This window comes from Lissotriton helveticus, chromosome 7 (genome assembly GCF_964261635.1).
Source record: "Lissotriton helveticus chromosome 7, aLisHel1.1, whole genome shotgun sequence".
Lineage (NCBI taxonomy): Eukaryota > Metazoa > Chordata > Amphibia > Caudata > Salamandridae > Lissotriton > Lissotriton helveticus.
In genome coordinates, this window is record NC_136068.1 from 470,817,140 (window position 1) to 470,833,447 (window position 16,308).

General features: G+C 49.7%; 1 long non-coding RNA gene across 1 annotated transcript in view; it reads right to left on the reverse strand.

Moving 5' to 3' along the window:
- Window positions 1-16,308, reverse strand: part of LOC144766826 (uncharacterized) — a 463,578-nt gene that overhangs the window by 70,760 nt on the left and 376,510 nt on the right. The window contains exon 3 of the long non-coding RNA XR_013597945.1: window positions 11,992-12,098. This is a non-coding gene — a long non-coding RNA (uncharacterized LOC144766826). The remainder of the gene's footprint in view (window positions 1-11,991; window positions 12,099-16,308) is intronic.

The following is a 16,308-nucleotide window of genomic DNA, read 5'->3' on the forward strand; positions in this document are numbered from 1 at the left end:
AGTGCCACCCTCTGGTTCATCACTGCCACCCTCTGGTTCATCAAAGCACCCTCTGGTTCACCACTGACACCCTCTGGTTCACCCCTGCCACCCTCAGGTTTAGCACTCACCACTGCCACCCTCTGGTTCATCACAGCACCCTCTGGTTCACCACTGTCACCCTCTGGTTCACCACTGACACCCTCTGGTTCACCCCTGCCACTCTCTGGTTCATCACTCACCACTGCCACCCTCTGGTTCATCACAGCACCCTCTGGTTCACCACTGTCACCCTTAGGTTCACCACTACCACCCTCTTGTTCACCACTGTCGATTATGGGGGGAAAGCACACCTTCCCAACCTCAACTGAGATGAATTAATTTGGGGCTGGTTAATGTGTCACTGAATTTGAGCTTCAAGTCCGGCACCTGCTTCCTTAGCTGTAAGTGCTTCCTGTTGCAGTTTAATTTTTTTTACAGGAGCATTGTGCCATACTTGTAACTATTCTCTGGCCCTGCTTTGAGGGTCAGAGCAGGGTCAGATAATAGTTGCAAGTAGGCAACTGAACTCTGGAGGGGCCCCTCAGGTTCACCACTGACAGCCTCTTGTTCACCCCTGCCACCCTCAGGTTCAGCACTCACCACTGCCACCCTCTAGTTCATCGCAGCACCCTCTGGTTCACCCCTGCTGCCACCCTCTGGTTCAGCACTCACCACTGCCACCCACTGGTTCATCACAGCACCCTCTGGTTCACCACTGTCACCCTCTGGTTCACCACTGCCACCCTCTGGTTCATCACTGCCACCCTCTGGTTCATTACTGCCCCCCTCTGGTTTGCCACTGCCACCCTCAGGATCATCACTGCCACCCTCTGGTTTACCACTGTCACCCTCTGGTTCACCACTGCCACCCTCTTATTCATCACTGCCACCCTCTGGTTCATCACAGCACCCTCTGGTTCACCACTGACAGCCTCTGGTTCACCACTACCACCCTCTTGTTCACCACTGCCACCCTCAGGTTCATCACTTCCACCCTCTGGTTCATCACTGCCACCCTCTGGTTTGCCACTGCCACCCTCTGGATCATCACTGTCCCCCTCTGGTTCATCACTGCCACCCTCTTGTTCATCACAGCACCCGCTGGTTCACCAGTGCCACCCTCTGGTTCATCACTGCCACCCTCTGGTTCATCACAGCACCCTCTGGTTCACAGCTGCCACCCTCTGGTTCATTACTGCCCCCCTCTGGTTTGCCACTGCCACCTCCAGGATCATCACTGCCACCCTCTGGTTCATAACTGCCACCCTCTGGTTTGCCACTGCCACCCTCTGGATTATCACTGTCCCCCTCCGGTTCATCACTGCCACCCTCTGGTTCATCACAGCACCCTCTGGTTAACCAGTGCCACCCTCTGGTTCGTCCCTGCCACCCTCAGGATCCTCACTGCCACCCTCTGGTTCATCACTGCCACCCTCTGGTTTGCCACTGCCATCCTCTGGATCATCACTGTCCCCCTCTGGTTCATCACTGCCACCCTCTGGTTCATCACAGCACCCTCTGGTTCACCAGTGCCACTCTCTGGTTCACCACTGACACCCTCTTGTTCACCCCTGCCACCCTCAGGTTCAGCACTCACCACTGCCACCCTCTAGTTCATCGCAGCACCCTCTGGTTCACCCCTGCTGCCACCCTCTAGTTCAGCACTCACCACTGCCACCCTCTGGTTCATCACAGCACCCTCTGGTTCACCACTGTCACCCTCTGGTTCATCACTGCCACCCTCTGGTTCATTACTGCCCCCCTCTGGTTTGCCACTGCCACCCTCAGGATCATCACTGCCACCCTCTGGTTCATAACTGCCACCCTCTGGTTTGCCACTGCCACCCTCTGGATTATCACTGTCCCCCTCCGTTTCATCACTGCCACCCTCTGGTTCATCACAGCACCCTCTGGTTCACCAGTGCCACCCTCTGGTTCATCACTGCCACCCTCTGGTTCACCACTGCCACCCTCTGATTCATCACTGCCACCCTCTGGTTCATCACAGCACCCTCTGGTTCACCACTGACACCCTCTGGTTCACCACTACCACCCTCTTGTTCACCACTGCCACCCTCAGGTTCATCACTTCCATCCTCTGGTTCATCACTGCCACCCTCTGGTTTGCCACTGCCACCCTCTGGATCATCACTGTCCCCCTCTGGTTCATCACTGCCACCCTCTTGTTCATCACAGCACCCGCTGGTTCACCAGTGCCACCCTCTGGTTCGTCACTGCCACCCTCTGGTTCATCACAGCACCCTCTGGTTCACCACTGCCACCCTCTGGTTCATTACTGCCCCCCTCTGGTTTGCCACTGCCACCCTCAGGATCATCACTGCCACCCTCTGGTTCATAACTGCCACCCTCTGGTTTGCCACTGCCACCCTCTGGATTATCACTGTCCCCCTCCGGTTCATCACTGCCACCCTCTGGTTCATCACAGCACCCTCTGGTTCACCAGTGCCACCCTCTGGTTCATCACTGCCACCCTCCGGTTCACCACTGCCACCCTCTGATTCATCACTGCCACCCTCTGGTTCATCACAGCACCCTCTGGTTCACCACTGACACCCTCTGGTTCACCACTACCACCCTCTTGTTCACCACTGCCACCCTCAGGATCATCACTTCCACCCTCTGATTCATCACTGCCACCCTTTGGTTCATCACAGCACCCTCTGGTTCACCACTGACACCCTCTGGTTCACCACTACCACCCTCTTGTTCACCACTGCCACCCTCTGGTTCAGCACTCACCACTGCCACCCTCTGGTTCATCACAGCACCCTCTGGTTCACCACCGACACCCTCTGGTTCACCACTACCACCCTCTTGTTCACCACTGCCACCCTCTGGTTCATCACTGCCACCCTCTGGTTCATTACTGCCATCCTCTGGTTCGCCACTGCCACCCTCAGGATCATCACTGCCACCCTCTGGTTCATCACTGCCAGCCTCTGGTTTGCCACTGCCACCCTCAGGATCATCACTGCCACCCTCTGGTTCATAACTGCCACCCTCTGGTTTGCCACTGCCACCCTCTGGATTATCACTGTCCCCCTCCGGTTCATCACTGCCACCCTCTGGTTCATCACAGCACCCTCTGGTTCACCAGTGCCACCCTCTGGTTCGCCCCTGCCATCCTCAGGATCCTCACTGCCACCCTCTGGTTCATCACTGCCACCCTCTGGTTTGCCACTGCCATCCTCTGGATCATCACTGTCCCCCTCTGGTTCATCACTGCCACCCTCTGGTTCATCACAGCACCCTCTGGTTCACCAGTGCCACTCTCTGGTTCACCACTGACACCCTCTTGTTCACCCCTGCCACCCTCAGGTTCAGCACTCACCACTGCCACCCTCTAGTTCATCGCAGCACCCTCTGGTTCACCCCTGCTGCCACCCTCTGGTTCAGCACTCACCACTGCCACCCTCTGGTTCATCACAGCACCCTCTGGTTCATCACTGTCACCCTCTGTTTCATCACTGCCACCCTCTGGTTCATTACTGCCCCCTCTGGTTTGCCACTGCCACCCTCAGGATCATCACTGCCACCCTCTGGTTCATAACTGCCACCCTCTAGTTTGCCACTGCCACCCTCTGGATTATCACTGTCCCCCTCCGGTTCATCACTGCCACCCTCTGGTTCATCACTGCCACCCTCTGGTTCATCACAGCACCCTCTGGTTCACCAGTGCCACCCTCTGGTTCATCACTGCCACCCTCTGGTTCACCACTGCCACCCTCTGATTCATCACTGCCACCCTCTGGTTCATCACAGCACCCTCTGGTTTACCACTGACACCCTCTGGTTCACCACTACCACCCTCTTGTTCACCACTGCCACCCTCAGGTTCATCACTTCCACCCTCTGGTTCATCACTGCCACCCTCTGGTTTGCCACCGCCACCCTCTGGATCATCACTGTCCCCCTCTGGTTCATCACTGCCACCCTCTTGTTCATCACAGCACCCGCTGGTTCACCAGTGCCACCCTCTGGTTCATCACTGCCACCCTCTGGTTCATCACAGCACCCTCTGGTTCACCACTGCCACCCTCTGGTTCATTACTGCCCCCCTCTGGTTTGCCACTGCCACCCTCAGGATCATCACTGCCACCCTCTGGTTCATAACTGCCACCCTCTGGTTTGCCACTGCCACCCTCTGGATTATCACTGTCCCCCTCCGGTTCATCACTGCCACCCTCTGGTTCATCACAGCACCCTCTGGTTCACCAGTGCCACCCTCTGGTTCATCACTGCCACCCTCTGGTTCACCACTGCCACCCTCTGATTCATCACTGCCACCCTCTGGTTCATCACAGCACCCTCTGGTTCACCACTGACACCCTCTGGTTCACCACTACCACCCTCTTGTTCACCACTGCCACCCTCAGGTTCATCACTTCCACCCTCTGATTCATCACTGCCACCCTCTGGTTCATCACAGCACCCTCTGGTTCACCACTGACACCCTCTGGTTCACCACTACCACCCTCTTGTTCACCACTGCCACCCTCTGGTTCAGCACTCACCACTGCCACCCTCTGGTTCATCACAGCACCCTCTGGTTCACCACCGACACCCTCTGGTTCACCACTACCACCCTCTTGTTCACCACTGCCACCCTCTGGTTCATGACTGCCACCCTCTGGTTCATTACTGCCATCCTCTGGTTCGCCACTGCCACCCTCAGGATCATCACTGCCACCCTCTGGTTCATCACTGCCAGCCTCTGGTTTGCCACTGCCACCCTCTGGATCATCACTGGCCCCCTCTGGTTCATCACTGCCACCCTCTGGTTCATCACAGCACCCTCTGGTTCACCAGTGCCACCCTCTGGTTCATCACTGCCACCCTCTGGTTCACCACTGCCACCCTCTGGTTCATAACTGCCACCCTCTGGTTCATCACAGCACCCTCTGGTTCACCACTGACACCCTCTGGTTCACCACTACCACCCTCTTGTTCACCACTGCCACCCTCTGGTTCATCACTGCCACCCTCTGGTTCATTACTGCCACCCTCTGGTTCGCCCCTGCCACCCTCAGGATCCTCACTGCCACCCTCTGGTTCATCACTGCCACCCTCTGGTTTGCCACTGCCATCCTCTGGATCATCACTGTCCCCCTCTGGTTCATCACTGCCACCCTCTGGTTCATCACAGCACCCTCTGGTTCACCAGTGCCACTCTCTTATTCACCACTGACACCCTCTTGTTCACCCCTGCCACCCTCAGGTTCAGCACTCACCACTGCCACCCTCTAGTTCATCGCAGCACCCTCTGGTTCACCCCTGCTGCCACCCTCTGGTTCAGCACTCACCACTACGACCCTCTGGTTCATCACAGCACCCTTTGGTTCACCACTGTCACCCTCTGGTTCATCACTGCCACCCTCTGGTTCATTACTGCCCCCCTCTGGTTTGCCACTGCCACCCTCAGGATCATCACTGCCACCCTCTGGTTCATAACTGCCACCCTCTGGTTTGCCACTGCCACCCTCTGGATTATCACTGTCCCCCTCCGGTTCATCACTGCCACCCTCTGGTTCATCACAGCACCCTCTGGTTCACCAGTGCCACCCTCTGGTTCACCACTGCCACCCTCTGGTTCACCACTGCCACCCTCTGATTCATCACTGCCACCCTCTGGTTCATCACAGCACCCTCTGGTTCACCACTGACACCCTCTGGTTCACCACTACCACCCTCTTGTTCACCACTGCCACCCTCAGGTTCATCACTTCCACCCTCTGGTTCATCACTGCCACCCTCTGGTTTGCCACTGCCACCCTCTGGATCATCACTGTCCCCCTCTGGTTCATCACTACCACCCTCTTGTTCATCACAGCACCCACTGGTTCACCAGTGCCACCCTCTGGTTCATCACTGCCACCCTCTGGTTCATCAAAGCACCCTCTGGTTCACCGCTGACACCCTCTGGTTCACCCCTGCCACCCTCAGGTTTAGCACTCACCACTGCCACCCTCTGGTTCATCACAGCACCCTCTGGTTCACCACTGTCACCCTCTGGTTCACCACTGACACCCTCTGGTTCACCCCTGCCACTCCCTGGTTCAGCACTCACCACTGCCACCCTCTGGTTCATCACAGCACCCTCTGGTTCACCACTGTCACCCTTTGGTTCACCACTACCACCCTCTTGTTTACCACTGTCGAGTATGGGGGGAAAGCACACCTTCCCAACCTCAACTGAGATGAATTAATTTGGGGCTGGTTAATGTGTCACTGAATTTGAGCTTCAAGTCCGGCACCTGCTTCCTTAGCTGTAAGTGCTTCCTGTTGCAGTTTATTTTTTTTTACAGGAGCATTGTGCCATACTTGTAACTATTCTCTGACCCTGCTTTGAGGGTCAGAGCAGGGTCAGAGAATAGTTGCAAGTAGGCAACTGAACTCTGGAGGGGCCCCTCAGGTTCACCACTGACACCCTCTTGTTCACCCCTGCCACCCTCAGGTTCAGCACTCACCACTGCCACCCTCTAGTTCATCGCAGCACCCTCTGGTTCACCCCTGCTGCCACCCTCTGGTTCAGCACTCACCACTGCCACCCACTGGTTCATCACAGCACCCTCTGGTTCACCACTGTCACCCTCTGGTTCACCACTGCCACCCTCTGGTTCATCACTGCCACCCTCTGGTTCATTACTGCCCCCCTCTGGTTTGCCACTGCCACCCTCAGGATCATCACTGTCCCCCTCCGGTTCATCACTGCCACCCTCTGGTTCATCACAGCACCCTCTGGTTCACCTCTGGTTCATCACTGCCACCCTCTGGTTCATCACAGCACCCTCTGGTTCACCACTGACACCCTCTGGTTCACCACTACCACCCTCTTGTTCACCACTGCCACCCTCAGGTTCATCACTTCCACCCTCTGGTTCATCACTGCCACCCTCTGGTTTGCCACTGCCTCCCTCTGGATCATCACTGTCCCCTCTGGTTCATCACTGCCACCCTCTTGTTCATCACAGCACCCGCTGGTTCACCAGTGCCACCCTCTGGTTCATCACTGCCACCCTCTGGTTCATCAAAGCACCCTCTGGTTCACCACTGACACCCTCTGGTTCACCCCTGCCACCCTCAGGTTTAGCACTCACCACTGCCACCCTCTGGTTCATCACAGCACCCTCTGGTTCACCACTGTCACCCTCTGGTTCATCACTGACACCCTCTGGTTCACCCCTGCCACTCTCTGGTTCAGCACTCACCACTGCCACCCTCTGGTTCATCACAGCACCCTCTGGTTCACCACTGTCACCCTTTGGTTCACCACTACCACCCTCTTGTTTACCACTGTCGATTATGGGGGGAAAGCACACCTTCCCAACCTCAACTGAGATGAATTAATTTGGGGCTGGTTAATGTGTCACTGAATTTGAGCTTCAAGTCTGGCACCTGCTTCCTTAGCTGTAAGTGCTTCCTGTTGCAGCTTAATTTTTTTTACAGGAGCATTGTGCCATACTTGTAACTATTCTCTGACCCTGCTTTGAGGGTCAGAGCAGGGTCTGAGAATAGTTGCAAGTAGGCAACTGAACTCTGGAGGCGCCCCTCAGGAAGCAATACAGGGAATGGTTACAAATTAGCTTGAACTTTTGCACCTGCTAAGTGCTTTCAGTTTTGCAAAATTCGTTTTTCTGCAATTTCGCGAGATTCGCAGGGCGCGAATTTGCTCGAAATCGAACTTGAAATCCGCGAATTCGTGCGAATTTGCGGATTTCTTTTTTTTTTGCATGTTTGCGCGTTTTTTTGCTTATTTGCGCACCGCTTGCAGCGCACCGACCGCGGGGTTGCCCAAGCGGTTGTACATGGGCGCGACCATCTTGTGCGCATTGCGTATTTCCGTTTCCGGGCGCTATTGGCAATGTCGCGTTGTGTGCGGCGCGCTATTACAAGTTCGCACGTGTTTTTGCGTACTCGCGGGGGAAAAATCACGCGAACTTACCCACGCGGTCCTCAATGGGCGCGGCCATCTTGTTTTTTCATTCATTGCTATGGTTCTGTGCATGCTTTCTAATCCTCCTTTCATCTGTGCAATCCTTTGTTTCTTTGGACTTTTTTTAATCTTTTCTACTCTATATCTATCCCTCTTTTTTTCTAGATCTATATTTTTAGTTTTTTTCAACTTTTCGTTACTTTTAAAGCTACTTTAAAAAAAAATGTACTTTACTTTTTCCCTATTCTTTCCATTTTTTTCTTTCTGCTGTACAGGACCATGGCACAGGGAGCCGGAAAGGAGAAGGGGAAGGGTCCCGCACCCCGTACCCGGCTCCAATGCGGGCGATTGCGGGGGGAGAACGTCACAGTCCAGGAGATCTTCAGCGCGGAGGAGGTGGCCGCACTGGTTTACTATGTGCAGCGCCGCCTCCCCAAGACCATCGCGGCAGGCGGCAGGATCACTAGCGGGTACAGGCTCCGGGAGCGTCGGAAGCTGTGGGAGAAGGTGTGCCGGGCTATGTACAAACACTCTCGGGTCCGGCGCACCTACAACCAGGCCACGCACCGGTGGTCCGACCTCCTGGACCGTGAACGCGACCTGCTCGACCTGCTAGGTGTCGAGATCCCCGGGCTTGTTGAGTAGTAGTAGCTATTTAATCACTACTCTGTTTTCTCCTGCTCTATGTGTTATCATATTGCAAATAATTTTTTTTTCCGAAGAGCAATAATGCTGCCGATTACATTGTAGGTAAATTATGTTTCAAAATGTTCTGTGATTGTATTTCAGGTGCACTGCTCTCCTGCTCAGTGGCGGTGCTACTATGCTTATTTGTTTTTGATTTTTTTGTGCTCATTTCATTGGCCTGAGTAATTATGTATGAGTGTACTTTACAGAATTGCATAATGCTAGACACCCAGGGGTAGATTTACAATTACTGGCGCATCCCTGCAAATTAGCAGGGATGCGCCAGTAATTGTGCGCCACGCCTCTACCACCCATGGTGCGCCGCATTTACAATGCGGTGCACCATGGGGAAAAAACGGCACAGAAGCGTCACGCATCTGTGCCCTAAAATCAGCGCATTGCTGGAGTTGAGTCGCAACCACGACGCAGCTCCAGCAATGCTCTTGGGTGCCCTATCTCCCCAATGCTGCGTCAAGCCGTACGTCTGCTTCAAGCAGCCGCAGAATTTAGAGTGAGGCAGCATTGGCCTAAAAGTGACTGAGTGAAATCTTGTAGATTTCACTCAGCCACTTTTAGGATGCGTTCCTGCTCAGGAACGCCCTCCCTTGCGCCGGAACGCCCCCTGATGGCGCAGGGCTTTACAACGTGATGCATCTCCCAGATGCGTCACGTCGTTAATGTATCCCGCACCAAGGCGCCTCTTTTGCACTGCCGCTGCGTCACAAAAGTCACGCAACGACAGAGCAAAAGAGACGCAAGGGACTTGTAAATCTGCCCCTAGAGACTCAAGTCCAGTCCTTCCTTTGTACACCTGCCACTAATAAGAGTTTGTGGTGGATTGATAGTTTGAGTATTTTAATGACTGGTTATGTAGTAGGAAACTTACTTTTTAGTGTTCTCACTGGTCTGCAATCACGATGGACTTTGTCTGTCACTTCGCGTGCTCCGAAGTGCTTCCTGCCAGTCCTAGTCGAACCTTTTTGTAGTTGGTTTAGAGAGTTACATAACTTTCCAAGTCGACGGTCCGCGAATCCAGCAATACTAATATCCTAGTAGACCACACCAGATAGGTCAATAAATGTAGTGCAATTGTTGTCTGGTTGCTATTTCCCCGAAATAATTTGTTATTGTTCTTTTGAAATGTTTTATTTGGTTGACAACAATCATCCATGTTTGGTTCTTTCTTTCATGTTGTACACTCCCCCCAGGGGCAAGAGGACAGAGGAGGAGGAGGTAGCGGCGCCGGCGGACGAGGACCAGGAAGGCCAGGATCGGTCCGGCGAGGGCTCCTCTGCTGGCCCCAGTATGTTTTCATGTTAATATTAATAATTATACTTCCCTACCTTTTAGAGTACCTATTTTTTACTAACGTTCCTCATTCGATTTTTCCTACATCGTCTTTGATCTTCTTGTAGACTGTTTCTAAATTCTTATCCTGCCTCTACTATGACTCCCTGTGGTACTACTAGGTTATTATTATTAGTCTGTCTGTGTAGCTAACTAAGCTTGAACAGTTGGCAAAAGGTGTTAAACGAAACTCCCATTCTATTCATCAATATCTCTATGCACTGAGTGCAGTCCTCTGGGTTGTCCATAATGTCTTTTGAAGTCTTCTAAATGTTTATGCTTTGACAATTCCCAACAAGAAACTGTCAATGACCACCAAGAAAGAATAAGATACTAGTTTACTTTTTGATTTGATAGGAGGACAATCCATCCATGTAATTTTTCCGAATACTACCATGAATAGTAGCAGTACTTTGTATTGCAAGCACAGCATATATCCGGCGATTACGGGGGCCACTCACTACCTCTGTTAATAATTTTAGTACAACTCTGTCATTCATGTGTGGCCTATCAGTGTTCACTCAATACAAAACAAAGCACCTAAAGTCATCCCATATGTAATCAAATACATATCCTGTGAAGGGATAGATAATCATATTATTTATCTTCTTCATTTTCCTTTTCTAGTAGTCATTGGCACTGTAGGGTGAAAGTTAAATTAATTAAGCAGTAGCCCTTGTAACAGAGTTTTCTCAGTGCCACCCATAATAGAAAAGTAAGACCTTCACCACCTGCATGTCCTGGAGTGGTACAGTAACGCAAGCCCGTGTCATCATGGCGTGCATCTGTTATTCTCGGGTGCAAGTTGACTGCGCTGGCATTATGCTGGCTTCCAGAAGTTTACGTACCAATTTCGCTAAACAAGAGAGAAGAAGAAGAATAAGACTGGTGTACTGTCATAGTCGACTCTAATGTAGTGAGTCCATAGTGCTCATAGAATTGATTCCTGAAACTCCCACTAATGTTAGAGCAAGGCTGAAGAAGTGGGAGGTTAGATAGATACAGGCCACAAATGTTATGTACTGTGCTTGCAAGTTGCTAGTTCTACTGTGACACAACTTTCTGCTGAATTTTTTTGTGTTAATCTTAAAGAGCATTGGTTACAGACTATGTTTTTCTTTCTTCATATAGATGCTCCTTCCAAACTGTCACGGAAGGAGCTGGCTAGACGGGCCCGGCAACGGAAACTGGAGGCGACTGTCGCCGAATATCGGCGGCTGGTGGCCCAGGAGGAGGAGGAAACGCAGTCGCAGACCACCACAACATCCACAGGGACAGCTGCATCCTCCTCCGCGCTCCCTGGGTCAGGCAGTCAGGGCAGGCCTCCAGCGGTACGGAGCCATGGTACCGCAGCCACCCGCCACCGCCAAGCAGCCAAAAAAACCAGCTGCCCCCCACAGCAGGTGCAAGGCACGCGTGCACCGCCTAACCCTCAGGGTGCCCTACCTTGAGCAGGAGCAGAAGAAACTGAGAATCCTGCTCAAGAACCTCCGCAAGGAGCATGACCACCTGGCCCAAAAAGTGCGCCGCCGGCGGCATTAGAGAAGGAGAGACTGTCCCTTGCCCCTTTTTTAAAGACTTTTGGGGGGTGGGAATTGGGAGTTGGGTTTTTTGGACTTTGGGGACTTTTTATTTCACAGACATTCTTTGGGGTTAGGGAGGGGGGGTGGGTCGGGTCTTGCGAGATAGTTTATTTTTGTTAGGGATATAAATAATTATTACTTTCAACTTAAACATAGCATACGTGTTTTTACTGCAGTTGAGGCTGGAGGGGGGGGGGGTTAACTGTAAGTTTGTTTTCCTGAAACTTAAGTGGATTCTTGATTCAAATTGTGTAAGTAATTGCCCAAATGTTTACAAAAGTAAGTGCCTCTCACAGAGTTAGTGAATTCAATTGTCCTAGGACTTTACTAGTACTACTGCCAGTCTCTCGTCTCTCATACTACTCCATGATTCTTCCTCCCCCCAAGCGCTTATCTTACCTGTAATTCGTGTTTGAAATTAGGGCTAGGCACAGGGCTGGCTGCATGGCAAATGGCGATTAAGGTTGGCAATCCTTGGCGGTTGAAATGGCATCATTGCGGTGGTACTAGTGGTGGTACACAGTGGCAGTTGCAGCATATGAAAAAAAAGAAATTGAAACCTTGATTGGCCTTAGCGGAGCATTAGAACGGTACGATAGATACTATAGCACATGACAGTACACTAGAACAGTGCCAAAATGTAGCCTTACAAATGCTAAAGTGTGATGTATTTACTATGGGTACTGTATCGATCCCCCTATTTCTGACCCATGTCTGGTTAATAATTAACTAGCAGCCATTCAACTGCACAGAAACCCGTTATCTGATTAGCCATACAACGGCACAGAAGCCCGTTATCTGATTAGGTCATAGCGCATGCCATCTCATTAGGCAAGCACTATTTCTCCAGCCCCCTAATAGGCATACGGTGTTCTCAAAACAAATCAAACCTACCACGACCTGGGAAATCCCCACAGCCATTGTTTTGATTTAGCCGAGAACTTCAGTAAAGAATGTGCGAACGATCAGTTCGTATGACATCCTTATTGACGTATTTATGTCCATCCTTACGTCAATCTCGGCACCTTTCAGGTATAAATAATACCGACATTGCCTTAAGCAAACACACGAGGTGGTGACAAGATTGGAGCAGCGAGACTTGCCGAGGAGCCCAGCTGACCGCGAAGCCCACAGACGCTGCCCCTCCTTTCTGATGCGCTGAGAGAGAGACGCTGCCTTTTCTCCTGCCGAGAAATCCAGCTCCGGCGCTTCCAAGCCGCCCTCGCAGGCAGCTGGAATATCAAGCCCTGAGATAGAGATACCAACCCTCCAGCCTTCTAAATCCCAGGTACTGAACTGAATAACCTTTGTAGAGAATTCTTGAAGCAGACTCTTGGCAAAACAAACTTAACTTAAACTGCTACTTATCTACTCTCGCCCACGTATTAGGCTTAGGTCAGGTACATTGGGGTAGCCGTAGTTAGAAGCACCAGTTGAGTACGATTAGTCAATGTATATATGTATGTATCTATTTTATCCATTTTAAGTATCATATGGCTAAGAAACCATATCAATGCTTTTACAGTATTATTCTATAATTCTGTTATTACTGTATGCACTTTACTTAACTATAAGTATTGCAATAATAGCGATTCATTTCTCTTGTATGAGAAAAGAGACTGATCAATAAATAACATCTTTTTATTGAACACGCCCGTCTCTTCCTTTTCTCTACAATCTGGTGAAACTAAGAATGCACTGAACTGACTGAGTAAAATAAGTTGTCTTTTGTTTTCACACGACTCTAGAGATACACTCTTGATTAGGGGAGAGCAAAGTTGTCATGTTCTATGGTTGTCAGAAACTAAATCCCTTCTTGTCTATCCAGAGAGGTTAAACTCCTCCTTGTCTATTCGAGAAAGTTTCTAGTGAACTCTGAGCTAGCTGGCAAACATTAAACTTTAAGTCTAATATCGACAGTAGAAGACCTAGTTAACCTCTGTCCTACGTCTATACTATTGAATATATTATTCCAATGCGCAGAGCCTATTGGGATAATAGGAACTACACTACATGGCGCCCAACGGTTTGGATAGGCGATAAATCTAACGTAAGACATTAGAGTAACTCAGTCGTGCTTTTTCACACAGACCCCTTTTTCCCCATAATACTCCAAAGACGTCTGGAGTGGGTGAAAGGTTATATCCGCCAAACTTAGTAGGAGCAGACTCCTATGTATGGTTCTTGGTTTATTCAACGTTGAAGGATACACTGTTCCAAAATATTGTGCATCTAATCTTTATTTCCATAGAAACCTGATCTGCAAATAAACAAAATCTTCTTGACAGTAGAATGTCAGAAAATGAAGAAGAAAGGGAGACAGCTAGAATAGCAGCTCAACTCCTAGTGGCTGACAATAGTCTCCTACAGCAAGACCCGGATGCAATACTCATCCCGGTCAACATAAGAAAATCTATAACTTTAAAACTTATAGAAAATGGGCTGACACCGAGAGGTGGTACAGTCATATTCGTAATTGAGGCAGACAGAGGTATTCTATTCATGGATAAACTTTCCAGCAGCAAACGCTGTAACAAAGGACTTCCACTATTACAAAATAGAGGAACCTCCCAATGAGTACACTCCTTTCGAGGAGGTGGAAATACCACTCAAATACCAAGAGCACCTGCTCTGGTTTAATGGCGCCCTAAAACATAATAATCACATCACCAGGCTCGGTCCACTAGGTAGACCAGGAGCAACGTGGCCGGTCCTATCCGGATACACACCACATCCAGACATTGAAGAAATGTCTGCACCAGAACTTTTAGCACAGCTAAAACAATTAATTAAAATACATAGACAATTAGTCCAATATGTAATGCAACCAGCTATTAAAATTCCATAGCTGATCTCTCACCAGGGGAACACAAATAAAATTACACCACCGAACATACAGTCCTGTCTAGGTAAAGTACCCGCAAAACGGGAACAAATTCCATTCTGGTTAGCACAAAAAATCACTCAAATAGAGGCGGTATTACCACCCCGGTTGAGAAACACAGAATTCTTAATATCTGTCTTCCAATGGGAATCGCACCACATGTGGAGGACTGTGACACTTGGGGTACAGTCTTTGCTTCCATTTACACAAAAACACATGGTGTTCCATCCATGTCAGTAATACCAGATGTGCTAAAACAAATTCAAGATGAATACGGTCCAGAACCTGCTTTAACTCTTGGTATGAAACTACTAAAAGACTTCAAACAGGTCTCGGCAATATTATTAGCCAATATAAAGGGAGAAGCAGCAAATGTGGCGATCCGCCAGAGGTTGAAAGAGACAGATATAGCAGACCAACCATTTGAAATTGCCAGAATCATAGAAAAATCCTATGAAGAACTAGGAAGAGATAGTTTGGGTGGAAAACCTGTGAAACCCCAACTTATTGAAAAACCTGAAAAAGTATTTATTAAAAATAATCTAAACACTCAAAAAAAAGAGCTGGGATGGAAACAAACAATCCACTCCTAAAGAAAAAAGATTCCAGTCCAGAGGAAGGTCTCCTCGGCGGAGTGAAAGATCTCAGGACCAAGGACACAAGTCTCCCCAAAGGGAGCCCTCTGAGAAAAAATACAACCTTAGAAATAGGAATAATCTAAAAAAACCTGATAGATATCAAGATATTGATACACGTCCCTCTCAATCTTTTCAGACTTCCTCGCAGAAATCGGAAAGAAGAGGACGATCAGAACACAGGGAAGAGCACGTCAAGTCCAAAGACAAGGAACCTGCTCATCAAAATAAAAAATTACAGTTTCAAAAAAAAGAAGGTAGCCAGTATTAAAGTAATCAACCATGCCGAGAATACTGAGGACACAGCTGAAAAACGGAGAATGGGCTCAGACAATGCTAGACAGCTCAGCAGAAGTGAGCATAGCTCGCAAGATCCTTATGAATCATCTGGAGACAGTGGACACGAATGAATACATTCAGGTGGAAACTGCAGATACCAGAGTTAGCAAACCTCATAAAATATATGAAATAACATTGCGTATAGAGGGGGATAAGACTAGGAAAATAAGGGGTCTCTTTTGGGATAATCTCTCCAAGGGCTATGACATCCTTCTAGCTGAAAGAGACTGGCCACCAGAGTTTGTCAGGGAGTGCCCTCATGGCGAAGAAATAATTATGCCTGCCTTCTCAAATCATATTCCAATTCATAAAAAATATACACTTGCAAGAAAGTGGGCAGTAGCCCAAACTCCTGCATTATATAAAAACCATGTGGGATGGGATGAGGACTCTCCTCCTCACAAAATCCAGTTAAAATCACAACCTACTGCTCAGAGGCAGTACCCAATTAAGCAAGAAGCAAAAAAACGGGTAAAAGAGATCCTAGATCAACTTGAATACCAGGGGGTGATTGAAACTTGCACCTCACAAATAAATAATCCTTTGTTTCCTGTCTCCAAACCAGACAATTCATATCGTCTTGTTTTGGACTACAGACACCTTAACTCATGTTGCAAAACCTTTGCAGTACAAAACTCGCATAGTGCTGCACTAATGAATAACATAGTGCGCAAAAAATACAAAACAACATTAGACATCTCTAATGGATTCTTCTGTCAAAATATAGCACCAGAGAGCAGATATTTGACCGCGTTCTCAATAAATGGCGCGCAAAACAATTTCTGTCGTTTGCCCCAGGGGTTTAAAAACAGCCCAGGATTATTCTCAGCAAGAGTAACAGAGTTACTACAAATATAT